The sequence below is a fragment of the Strigops habroptila genome, chromosome 4 (assembly GCF_004027225.2).
Source record: "Strigops habroptila isolate Jane chromosome 4, bStrHab1.2.pri, whole genome shotgun sequence".
Taxonomy (NCBI): domain Eukaryota; kingdom Metazoa; phylum Chordata; class Aves; order Psittaciformes; family Psittacidae; genus Strigops; species Strigops habroptila.
This window is the reverse complement of record NC_046358.1, coordinates 9,121,008-9,134,352: the sequence shown is the minus strand read 5'-3', so window position 1 is coordinate 9,134,352 and position 13,345 is coordinate 9,121,008.

Here is a 13,345-nt window from a genome sequence, read left to right as displayed (position 1 = left end):
GCAGGGAGACCTTTGCTACACATTTTTAATGGCATGGGATCTTGGTAGGTGAAAGGAAAGTTCCAAGCAATAATTCAGGTTTAAAATACTGTCTTGGTGCCAAGTAATCAAACTAGTTTTAAGTGAAGCAATTAGCAAGCATTATAGAAAGGCAGCTATTTCCTGCTTGAAGGTGGTAAACTCTCTGTCTCTTATTGTGATTTCTCTGGGGATGTGAGTAATGGGCTATGGGAGAGGGGGGTTGGGGTGTAGTTTTTTTTTTTTTTTTGCCTGTTTGGAAATACTGGCAATGTCCTAACTCCTTCCTAATTTACTAGATATGAATGATGATGAAGGTGAAACAAAGTCCTTACTCTTTTCTGGTGGCTTGAACAATATGTGTGCCAAAGTGAAAGAGGTGGTTTTCTCATTAGGTGCTTAAATACAGTTTTTTCCTGTTGTTGGTTCAGCCTCACTGCCTCACCAGATCACCATCTTTGGGACCAGGCTAGCACTGGTGGCTGGAATGAGCAGATTGGGCAAAACCTAGTCATTCTGCTGCATTTGGTTTGACGAAACACAGACAGGGACCACATCTCCCTAGAGGTTTCTCTTTGAAATTAGCTTGATTTTCTGCCCAGGAGAGCTCTTAGAGCCTGCATTTCCAATCTCTGCATCAGAGGGGTGGCTCCTGGTGGGTGCAGCTGCATCAGCAGTCTGTTTTAACCTAAGTGGGTGCTTTTGGAGCCAATCTGCCACTTGTCCTTGTTTCCTACATTTTGTACCAGAAAGCTGCCCCAGCGAGCTGGACCAGGTCTCTCTCCCATTTCCCTTAATGTCTCTCTCCTCCACCACAGCTTTATAAACTCGCATCTACGTCTAAGGCTCCTTGGATTAATAAGAAATTCCTCTGTTGGCTCTGCTGGGCTTTGAAAGAGGCCTCAGGGGCCACAACTGAACGGTCATGCAGCTCAATAAAGGTGAGAAGCAAGGCGGACACCTTGCAAGAATGCCTGAGGTGCAGGAACATGTCCCTGAAGGCTCAGCACAACACAGGGGCAAACAGCTCCCCCAAAGGGAAACCTCTGCAGGAAACATGAGGTCCAGAAACAGACACTCCATGACAATTTCTTTGCAATTTATTCTTCTTGGTTTGACTTTGGAGAAAAAAAATCCACCGTTTCTAAGTGAAAAGTGTGAGTCTTGGGAAATATTAAAACTAGTTTGCTTTCTGTGGTCTACGGTCCTTCCCTACCAAATTCAGGCACGATGGCAATAGGGGGGGAAGCCTGAAAACCAAATTCTTCGGCAACATTTCAGATTTGTGCAAGCATGTGCCCTTATCTAGTACTGAGCCTGATGAGACTAGTTTTATTTTAACAAACCTGGATCATAAGTTTGATCAGATGGCAGTTTGTGCTAGCACCAGCTGAAACCTGTACTGGTAGAGTTACTGCTGAGCATGAGCAGAAAACAGAAGGCACTCAAAAGCAGCTGGATCATTACCTCAGATTAAAGAAACAATGGGAAGTTTGGCAGAAAAAGGTCCCCATCCTATTCCCAGGATTTTCAATTAATTTTTTCTGAATTCTTTCTCTGAACATGTAGGACAACTCAGACTTTTCTGACAGGTGTCTAGATACTGAAGATAACCACAACTATTCTTAAAATAACAAGAGTTTTTGACTGAGTGCTGGGATTAAGAGCAGAAAAGAGGAAGAAACAGAGTCCCCAACAGGTAGGACCTCAATCCAGATAGGTGTTGGTAAAAGAAACTCCTGTTTTGGAAAAGAGGGGAGCTATCTCATTCCAGCTGACAACTCAGCTGATGAGTCTATCAGCTCATCAAAATGCCTCTTGGCTGCTCTTTATTTATTTTTATCATGACATCTGTACAAAATTTGGTGTTTTTCACAGCTTTGATTTTCACGCTCGAGTTTTTCTGATGGAGGCATGAATGCCTTTATAGCAGTCTAAGCACCTTCTTAATACGCTTGAATTCATAGAGAAACAGGCCACAGGTTGAAAACTATTAAGAGTGCAGCTGATAGTTAGATGTGATACTGTCCATCAGAAGAGCCAGCATTTATTTCTTTAGAGCTTTTCCATCCAAGTCTGCTTCAGATAGGAATTCTGCTGTGTGTCTCTGGTCAGGTCAGCCTCCTCAGAGATGGGCACTAATCACATACTGCTGGTCGCTGTGGTCCCCAGCTTGCAACCCCCTTCTGCCAGACACAAAGGTGAATTTCTCATGATTGCAGATGCAGTCAAAGGGGATTTGTACTGTGACCAAGTAAAGTGCTACGGAAATGAGTAGTCTGAAAAATCGAGCCTTGTGACCTTCCTATCTCTGCAATTCCATTCTCTTCTCTGAAAATGGAGATAATAGTATCATTTTGTGGCACAGGGCTCTGCTGAAGATACATCCATTAACACTGGTGAGGTTTTCAGTCTCAAAGAGAGAGCACTTCATAGGAAGGCTCAGCTGAGGATTTGAAAGATATGCAAGTGAATAAGGACAAGAGGCTGTGTGATGAACAGGGAGAGAAATACGCAATGACCGCCTTGTTTGGGGATGTGGATCATTATATATGCAGCAAAGCAGGGTCTGATGGAGGGCAAAGGAATAGGTCTATGATCATGTCTTTCTAGACCATATCATAACATATGCAGAAGAGATTAAATCAAAGTGAATGGCACTCTGTGTGTGTGTATGCATGCACACATGCATATATATACGTAACAGCTAGGGTGAGGCAATAATTTTTAATGGTGAGATTCACAGGAATAAGTGTGAAGTTGACCATGGGCATGAAATGTATATTTATCAATTAATCCATCAATCAATAAAAAAATAAATAAAAGAAATTCTAATCCTGCTATGGAAAGATACTCTGCTGCAATGAAAGCCATCAGAACAGCAAAAAAAATTAACCCATGATAGCAACAAAATCTTAGGGCATCACTGCCCCATAACACATGGGGTCCTCACCACTTCCTGCTCACAGCTGCTCACAGCTGCCTGATCAGTGGCAGTCTGGCTGTCCTTTAGCAGAGACCTGTGCAGTGTTAAGGTGATATTTATTGTTTCTGCAGCCAGATCATTCCAGGGCTGGGATTTGAAAGGCAGAGAACTGGCTCTGCAGCTGGCTGGGTGGTAACCTCTGGCTGGTTGCATTGGGCAGCTGGGGCTGAGAGGGGGTTATAAACCTTTAATCGAGGGGAATGGCCACTGCAGAAATTGGGATGTGTAGTACGGCAGCTCCTGCAATACACTGCTAAAGTGCACTGCTCCTCGCTTGAAGACTGAATCCTCTATATCCTCTGTTTCCTCCATTTTCTTTCGGGCAGGCCCGATTGCTCTTGAAATATTCCCATTACATCCAACTGATCATGATTTTTCACAGTGGAACACAGTGTGTTTGCCCGGTGTGTATCCACCTGACTTCCACAATGCTGCATTATTAGCTTGCTAAGCTATGACCTTGAAGGCTTTATGTTTAATTTATTTCAATATTCCAGCCATAGAGATGTTTGCTCTGATTAGACCCAGTAAATTACCCTCCGCAGATGAATTATCAGGGGGTTTTCTTCTATTTTTTTCTGCCCATTCTCAAGCTACTCAGAATGAGTCCAGGTACATAGCTCTGTGTGTCTGGATAGCTTAAATGATTCCTGTTCCACAGCACAGGTCTCTAAACAGTTTACACTGAGTTTTCCTGAATGATTTCTCGTCGCGTATGTGCCATTTATAGTGTCACCCAGTGGGAAATTTCATTATCAAAACTTGTCAATAATTAAATAAATCACAAATTATTTGTCGTTTCGGCCAGTGAGTAGCAAATAGGTAGCAGATCCATGGGGATATCCATACCTGCACCCCAATAAGGCATAAGCAGCCATTCCTTTGGCATTCTGGGAAGGAGAGGATCTATGTTTTCACTTTAGGGAAGGAGACATGCAAATAATGAAAGAACAACAGAAGATCTGAATGAAAGTCCACTAACACTGGCTTTCTAGAATTAAGTATCTTGATTTATACAGTCTGCTATAGCAGTGACTGTGGCTTTACTTGCAGAAATGTTCAGTAATAGAAAAATGGGAATTTGATCTTGATGTGTGAGCTTCAGACACACTGACCATCTGGGAGGAAAGCTAAACCAAATCTTTAACATTTTCTAGTTCTGTATGAGCAAGAGGTTTGCTTTTTCTGCAACATTTTCCACCAGAGACATGGCAAGTACTTGCAAGGAATTGAGTTACAAGAGCTTAAATTCTTTATCGCTTTTGCCCCAGCAAGAAGCCTTGTGCAACTGTAAGCCAAATGCAAATGTAAAGGAAAGTGTATTAACACCAGTCACCCTGCAGGGACGTTTTGTTTTGCATTTGCAGGAGGCTAAAAGTCTGCACATGGGTGGTCACCATAGCTCACTTTGTTAGTAGTAACTTTTGCTGAGCTTCCCTAATTTGCTCACCCGCAGTTATGTGAATATATCCCTATGGAAGAAATGGGTACATCAGCATTTGGAGAAGCTTTTTCCAAAATGACTCATCATAAAGGTGAAAAATAAGAATAGATGCACTCTTCTGAAGGTGTTTTTTCTCCTTGGTGGACGTATTTCCTTTGAGCGGGAGCTGTAGCATGTGCAGAGGCCAGATTTACACCAGTGTGCTCATGATTCCCATAGAGCAGTCAAAAAGACTGTTAGGTGTCCTGGGTTCAGCTGTAACAGTTATTTTTCTCCTTCCTAGTAGCTGGCACAGTGCTGTGTTTTGGCTTTAGTCTGAGAACAGTGCTGATAACACGCCGACGTTTTAGTTGTTGCTGAGTATTGCTTACCCTGATCAAGGACTTCTCAGTGTCATGCTCCGCCAGGGAGGAGGGGCACAAGAAGCCAGGAGGAAGCAGAGACAGGACATCTGACCCAAACTAGCCAAAGGGGTATTCCATACCACAGCACATCATGCCCAGCATATAAACTGGGGGGAGTTACCTGGAAGGCCCAGGTCACTGCTTGGGTTAGGCTGGCTATCTGCCAGTAGGTGGTGAGAAATTGCATTGTGCATCACTTGTGTTTACTGGGGTTTTTTCCTTTCCCCTTTTAGTTTTATATTCTCTCCCATTGTTACCTCCGTCATTATTATTATTATTATTATTATTATTACATTTTACTTTAGTTATTAAACTGTTCTTATCTCAATCTGTGGGATTTACATTCTTTCAATCGTCCCCCCATCCCTCCAGGAGCAGGAGGGAAGGGAGCGTGTGAGCGAGTGGCTGCGTGGTTCTGAGTTACTGGCTGGACTTACACCCTGAGACAGGGCAAGCATTCTCCCTGCACGATCCAGGGCCATGCTACCTTACCTGTCATCCACTGAGCTTCCTGCAGGCTCCTCGGCTTCACCTCACCTCTGGAACAGCAATGAATATTGCCTGCTCCCCTGCACCTTTGTCCTTGGGTGCTTCAAGCACTGGGCTTGGCCACTCCATCAGGAGCTTATTGCATTTGCAGAACAAGCTATCATACAAAAATCATGATTTGCTAATATCTCTGCAGCTCCATGAGAAAATTTTCTCCCACAAACACATATTCTAGTTTGGATGAGGCTGGAAATGATGCGAGCTGATGGCTCCGGATACCCTGACATTGTTGCAATGACTTGGATAATGCTTCCCAGATCTGGGGGAAGGAGGGCTTTTTGTTTTTATACTGAGGACTGGAAATTGTGATTTAATTCTTGAACTGTGTAAATAAAATCCTAAATGCAGAATTACTGGAAAAGGCACAGGGGCTACTTCAGCCAGGAAATAGCTTCATTAAATGCTTTTTGGATCAAAACTACCCAAAGTGTATTTTACACTCTTCATATCCAAAGAAAAAGTGTTGCAATAAATGAGGATACATGCTTATTTGAACTCTAGCATAAAATAGTAACTTAACATTCTCTTGCACCATTATCTCTGTTTCTTTGGAGTATGTATAGCTACAGGCAATTCAGAGCCTTGGCAGGTCAGGTTAACATTTGCTTAAAACATGTTAGAGTCTGGGCTCCAGTGACCTCACTAACCAAATAGATGAAGCTAAAAATAATGTGAGATGTTGTAGACACACAGGAGCCCCTGTTCCCCCAACTGTTTGCAAAAGGAAGAGACTGATTCTCCTGGTTTCAGCTTGTCACTGGAGATAAGAGCTTACATCAGACAGTTTGGGTGGGGGGTCCTTAGGTCTCATTTTCTCAGACAGCAAATACTGCATAGAGATCCTACAGAAATCCCTCCTGCTCTCTGCATTCCCATTCCCCAAATACTTCCCTTGCATTTTTATGGCTAGATAATGAGGCCAGACCAAATCTGTCATCTGATCTCTCTGCTAATGTAGCAGACACAGTTTTCCAAGCCCAGCTTAAGCCGATTTTACTGTGACCTCTGCAGCTGATGAGAGGTGAAAAAAAACTTCTTCAGTTCAGATTCTGAGTTTTGGACAATGTGTGACTGCTACTCTCTGCAAATCCATTTGAAAATCCATATAACTATTGAGTCAAGATGCTGAGTTCAGAGTAACAATTCATTATCTTAAGCAATTAATTAGCCTTGATCACAGAAGTGGAATCTCCTGTTCACAGTCTGAGAACCAAATGGAGCTGATACAGGAATATTGCAATAGACAACAGACAGTTCTCAGTTTTCCCAGGCAACATAGGTACAAAATGGTTTCAACAAAGGTTTGGATGTGCTGTGCTATGGGACATGAAGATCATCCTCCATGGGTCTGGATGAATCTGATTCTTTTGAAGCTATAGGACGCAGAAGCAGGTGATGGCAGCTGGTTGTGAAGGTGAAACCTTCGTGCTGACACAGCTCTGATTGCCAGTGTTGATTCCTTTTGTCTTAACCCCAAGGTGAGACTGTGAGGCATGTTTCTGCTGGCTAGTGGAGTGTTGAGGAACTTTACACTGTCTGGTGCAGGCAGACCCACAACACCCACAGCACTGAAGGTGTTACTGGGACAACTGAACAGACTGAATTTCCCCTAAGGAAGTCTCATATGCAACTGACCAAACCATGACAGTCAACACTGGCATGGATCTCCACAGACGTGGTGATGTCTGCAACATGCCATGTTGTGGGAATACAATGTACCCATTGTTCCTTCCCTGCTTAATTAGGTGTAGCTTTTTAACAACGAGGCTGTCAGATGCAAAGGATCTGGGTCCTGTGGGCTGGGCAGGGAGATTGTCCATCCCAACCATAGTGCTGTTCCCCAGACTGAGGCAATTTCCTTCTTTTGATATTTGGAAGGGGGTCATGGCGGGTGGCAGGGATCTTTAGGGGATATTTTAAATGATTTTTCATGCTGGCAGAAGGGGAGGAGAGGCTTCCAGAACGAGACCTGACCTTTTGCGTGCTGTGGCACTGGTTCCCAGGGAAGCCTGCTGAATTCTTCCCTAATGAGGAAGAACTTTGTTTTTGCGTCTCAGCCGAGTTCACCGAAAATAGCCCCGTTTTCCTGCCAATCAGCTGGAAAACTTCCTCTCTCAGGGCTTGCATGGGCTCCTCTGACTAACAACTCATCCCATCCTCCTGTGCACAGGGAGCCTGCCGCTAGCCAGCCTATGGGACTTTCTGCCCAGGAGCAGCTTGGTCTCTTCAAACACTTCTTCCCCGGGTGACCCTAAGGTCTCCTGCAGCTGGCAGTCAATTCAGGGAGGTCCAGCAGGTCTGACTAAACCCCAAAGTCCCTGAGTAAATCTGATCTGCCCCTAATATTTCTTAAAAGACCCTCACAGTCCCCACTAGTCCCAGTGGAGGGAGAGTTTGGGATGTGCAGACAGCTCTTTTCCTCAAAGAAAGGCAGAGATAGGTCTCCTCCACTGCTTGTTCCCATTCCTGTACCCCAATCCCGCCTTTATACAGTCAATTCCCTTTGCTCTCCACTGTATCCAACCTCTCCTCAACCCTCCATCTCTTCTTCCTTGCCCTGGAGCTGGTAGCTGTTGAGAAGGATGAAGTAAAACTGCACATTGCAGCAGAAGGGATAAACTTCGTTTCCCTTCCTTGCTCCATGCTGAAATGCAACTTTGCTCATTTTCACCCTCTGCTCTCCTATGATCATCTTCAATGAACTTTATAGGCTGATCTCAGTGTCAGTTCTGCTCTCTGCAGGTGAAAAGGGAGAAAAATGGGCAGAGGGCACTTGACAAAAGGGAGATGGGAGTGAGGATTCATTCTCCCATTTGCTCCCTGCTGGTGGGGTTCAGCAAAATGGGCTGGAGGTTGAGATTTGCAGTTAAAACTTGGCTTCCTTGGCCTCGACTCCCATTTCTGCTTTTGGCCAAATCACTGAGCCTGGCTGCATCTTGTCTGCAAGAGAGTATTCACTGCATGGACTGTACACAAATAACTGCATTCACAGCACTGAAAGGCTTGAGCAAAGCAGTTCCAGGGACTGTGTGCACAGCTGAGATCCACCATACACCCTTTTCTTTGCCCTGCTTGCGAATAACAGGAGTTAATCATGTTTGCTCTATCGCAGCACCTCTGAGGTGGCTGACTCATTTCACCAAACAGGTACAAATAATTGCCTTATGGTGCACAAAGGCAGCCAAGGGCCAGAGACTGACTGTTAAAATGTTTGCAGTGACACTGTGCCAGGCTCTGTGAAGGGAATTCACGTTCATGTAATTAATTCTGAAGCTCTGTCACTAAATCTAGTTCTCCTCAGATAAAGTCGGTGTTAAATAGGCTCAAAAACTTGCCCTGTCAGTCTGCTTTGTACTTGAGAGGAGACATGCATCTCAGGGTAGGGAGAAGGGAAGGAAGGCAAATATGCTGATGACTGAGAGACACTGAGATATGCTGGTAACGCGGCCAGCCAAGAGCCAGAGAGAGAATAAATAAACATAATTTGGTAGTCACAGTCTGTCTGGCATTGTACTGCGGTCTACTAAGGCTTCTTTTTTTAAAGGATGCAGTAATTTAGTGAAAGCAATATGGTGAAAGTGCTTGGGTATTATTGATTACCTTTGATCCACAAATTGCTGCTGAGCTCTTTGAAAATGCATGAGATAAGGACAGCCATGCTGGATAGACTGAGGCCAGGTCCCGACTGATGCACAGGTCTTGATGGTGGTAGCACCACGAAACATGACATAAAAGCCAGCTTGTGTGGGAATCAAGGGGCTTTCACTAATCTGGGGCTGGCCTTGGTTATGAAATGAAGCTAATGAAACTGGCTCTACTCAAGCCCTTCAGGTCCTCCTAGTTTAGGGAGACTGTGTTGGGCTGCAGTGACCAGGAAGCCTGTTTGAAGGTGTCTTAGGATGTATATGAAGTAAGCCCTTTAGAGATGGCTCGCCAACCTGGGAGATGGAGGGGAAGCAGAGATAACCCAGACTGGTGGCTAGCAGAGCATGATGAAACATGTCCCATCATGAACCACCATGAGGAAATTTGACTAGATTGCTTTCTGAGCAGTGAAACAGCTACATTTCATAGGGCCATAGCTCCTAAGTAATGTAAAATAGAATCATAGGATTATAGAATAGTTAGGGTTGGAAAGGACCTTAAGATCATGCAGTTCCAACCCCCCTGCCATGGGCAGGGACACCTCTCACTAAACCATGCGGCCCAAGGCTCTGTCCAACCTGGCCTTGAACACCGCCAGGGATGGAGCATTCACAACTTCCTTGGGCAACCCATTCCAGTGCTTCACCACCCTCACAGTAAAGAACTTCTTCCTTATATCTAACCTAAACTTCCCCTGTTTAAGTTTGAACCCGTTACCCCTTGTCCTATCACTACAGTCCCTAATGAAGAGTCCCTCCCCAGCATCCTTATAGGCCCCCTTCAGATACTGGAAGGCTGCTATGAGGTCTCCACGCAGCCTTCTCTTCTCTAGGCTGAACAGCCCCAACTTTCTCAGCCTGTCTTCATACGGGAGGTGCTCCAGCCCTCTTATCATCCTCGTGGCCCTCCTCTGGACTCACTCCAACAGCTCCATGTCCTTTTTATGTTAAGGACACCAGAACTGTACACAATACTCCAAGTGAGGTCTCACGAGAGCAGAGTAGAGGGGCAGGATCACCTCCTTTGACCTGCTGGTCATGCTTCTTTTGATGCAGCCCAGGATACGGTTGGCTTTCTGGACTGCAAGCACACACTGCCGGCTCATGTTAAGCTTCCCATCAGCCAATGCCCCCAAGTCCTTCTCCGCAGGGCTGCTCTGAATCTCTTCTCCACCCAACCCGTAGCTGTGCCTGGGATTGCCCCGACCCAGGCAAGAGGAGATTAAAAGAGACAGACAGAGGAGATTAATATTTTAATACTTTCTGCAATGCTTTCTGGCCTGACTCGTCAAAACATTGCTATGTCTCAGCATTGCAAGGATTGTTGCATGTTTCTGAATGCACAGCTTAAATCTCTCATACACAGATTTCCTATAGCTGTTATGTCACTGGCATCATGAGCAGGGCTGGTAGCAAAGAGTGGACTCATGCAAAGATCTTTTTGTGTAGGGTCAGACTTCCACAGAGCCTGGAACTGGCAAATTCATTGCAAGTTGCCAGCAAGTCTTTGTTATTTTTGGCTGATGATCCTCTAGATAAGCACATTCTCAGCCTCTAGTGATTCATGTCCGACACTTTATTGCATCAGGGATCAGCTGTGGTCAAATTTGGCAAAGCCAGTGACATCTCACCATCTGACAAATGCATACTCCAAGGCTGGAGCTTCTTAAAAGAAGCTGTATAGGGAGCAGAGTATCCCCTTCTCATGGTTTGACTGTAGAAGGGAAGCAGCTTATTTTAAGCATCTGGCCTTGCAATGATCTTCAGAGTGCTCCAAAGCTGACCAGGGAAGTCATGGCCTTTTCTTTGGACCATCACTGCTTTCTCCTGGGTCTTTATGGATGGCACAGTTGCTGGCACACTTGCCAGGTCCTTTAGCAGATGGTGCAGAAGCTTTCTTGACTCATCCTCCCACTGAAGTCTGTACCCACCTGGCTCCAAGTCAGTGATATGTTGCCCATCCAAACTGCCACTGTTTCTTCAGGATCAGGCCATGCATGCTGGTCTTCATGGGGTTGGATCCAAACCGTTGAAGTGTCCATGGAGAAATTCCTGTTTGTTTCTGCTTTGGACCTGGTGCCAAGTTCTCAGCACTAGTGGAGTATGAGCCAGAATCCTGCTGGAGGCAGTATCTGATGCAGCACTATGTCACTACTTTGGATTCCCTGACTTCAGCTTTTAAAACCCAGAGTAAGTATTTCACTCATCTTCCTATGGTTATTCAAGAACACTTCTTTGAATCATCAAAGCTAATCTTCTGCTCCCTCTGGCAATGATGCCACTCAAATCCTTGCATAAATCTCAGTTTTGACAGTAATTAAACTGTTTGGTCCTTTAAACCATGGCTAGTCTCTCGAGCATATTGCATGGTTTCTCCGCCCAATATGCAAGCGTGTTGTAGAGTCTTTTCTAGCAGAGCTTGGCTGCTGTCATTATCAGCTCACACCTTCTACTCCCACCCCATCTGTGCAAGGCACTATTTTCATGCATAATACATCGATCATCTGCAGCCTGGTGGGGGGGAAATCATCACTTCAAGTCACTTGTCTGAATTCAAGCCACATCTGAGCTGTATCCTTTGCTGAATCGTGTATCTATAGTCTGATACAGGGGTAAGGGAAACCAGACAGAAGATCGTAGGCTTCTCCTCTCTGCAAGGACTCCAAAGCAAATATTTCTTGGATTTCTAAGACTTTAAATGCAATGGACTTTAGAGGGCACAGGACAAAGCTGGTGGAAATCCATGCAAGTCTTGCATCCTTGCAGCAATGCCAGCTGATACTAGGCAAAGGATAAGGGCTGCATGTGTTTGCGTATCCCGGCTTTCTGCAACACAGTCTCTCCTCTTCTGCAGATTGCCTGTTACCACATGCATGTTTACCGATTTTCAAGTATGCTACTCTGGATTTACACCAGCATTGTTGGGAAGAGCACTGGTGTTTCACTCTGGAAGACAGATCTTCAAAGAGTAATGTACACTTAACAAACTTGATTTTGAAGTTGCTCAGGAAGGCTTTGAAAACAAAGGCTCAAATTCCAGAATAAGTAGAAAGTCCTTGGTTCCTAGTGGTGAAAGCTTCCTACCAGAATTATTCCCAGAGGCAGTACAGACTTTGCATTTTGCCTCATCTAAATGCATTAGGAGGAGTATTAAATTTCACACGTGCTGCATGTTGATGTAATTCTCCTGACATGTCTGTTTGCACCATTATGAAATAAGGGATTTCCTTTCCCTTTCTTTCGACATTTGCCTTGCTCTCTAGGGATCTCAGGGATATGATCCATTGGCACACAAGGATTATGCCTTTTACACAGAGGACTTCAAAAAAGCTTAATCATTGTGCTAACAGAGGTTTCAGGACAACATCCTGCATTAGCAGTGCTTGACTTAACTAAGAACCTGGGGCTGGAAGAGATCCATTAATCTTCTGTGTCACCATCCTTCCTGGCACCCTCAGCCCATTACCATGTGCAGCTCCGCTCTTAGGATGAACACTTTGATGCAGAGGGACCTTAAGGTTCTTTTTATACAAAACCAACACTCTCTGCCCTACAAGAGCTGAGGAATCCGGCACCTTCTTAATTTGTTTCAATTTTGGTGTATGTGTTTAAATACCCCCCCCCCCAAATCTCCCTCCAGTTATCTACAGGTGCATGGTTATGCTGGAGGATGCTCTCTGCCACCCTGCACACCCCTCTGAAGCCTGTGGAAGGGTGATTGGCAGTCCCCTTTGGGTCTCACACCTCTGCTGCCTCAATGCTTGGTGTCGGGGACCTTGCTGCTGTACTTGTGAGTTTATCCTAAGTCAGCCCCACACTGTGACATGGACAGTGTAAATGCCTACTTTGAGCAGAATTTGGAGCCTTTCCCTTGCTAATAGATTTTGAATGCATTTAAATCTTGTGGGCTGTAAGAAGAGGGCAGAGATGGGAGTTTTTTAAAGCCTTTTTGTTTTCTTAATAGGCAAATTTACATTGCTAAAAGAGTGGCACAAAATGTACTTAACAGGGTGGGGAATAAAGGACATAAGCAATTTCTTGATGAGTTAACATTGACTTTAATCCATAGACTTGAAGGTACACTGCCTTACACCACTGAGGGATCTATCCCGTGCTTATGTTCTCAAATCCTTTATCCAGGGCTGATGGCTGTGTTTCCCAGCTCACCAGCTACATGGCACAGGGATGTGTACTATGTGTACTGGAAGATGTTAATATGCATATGGTTAGAAAAGGTACTGGTGGACATGGTTTTAACTTCACGCAAAGTTGTTGTCAAAGAGCCTGTTATTCTTAAGAC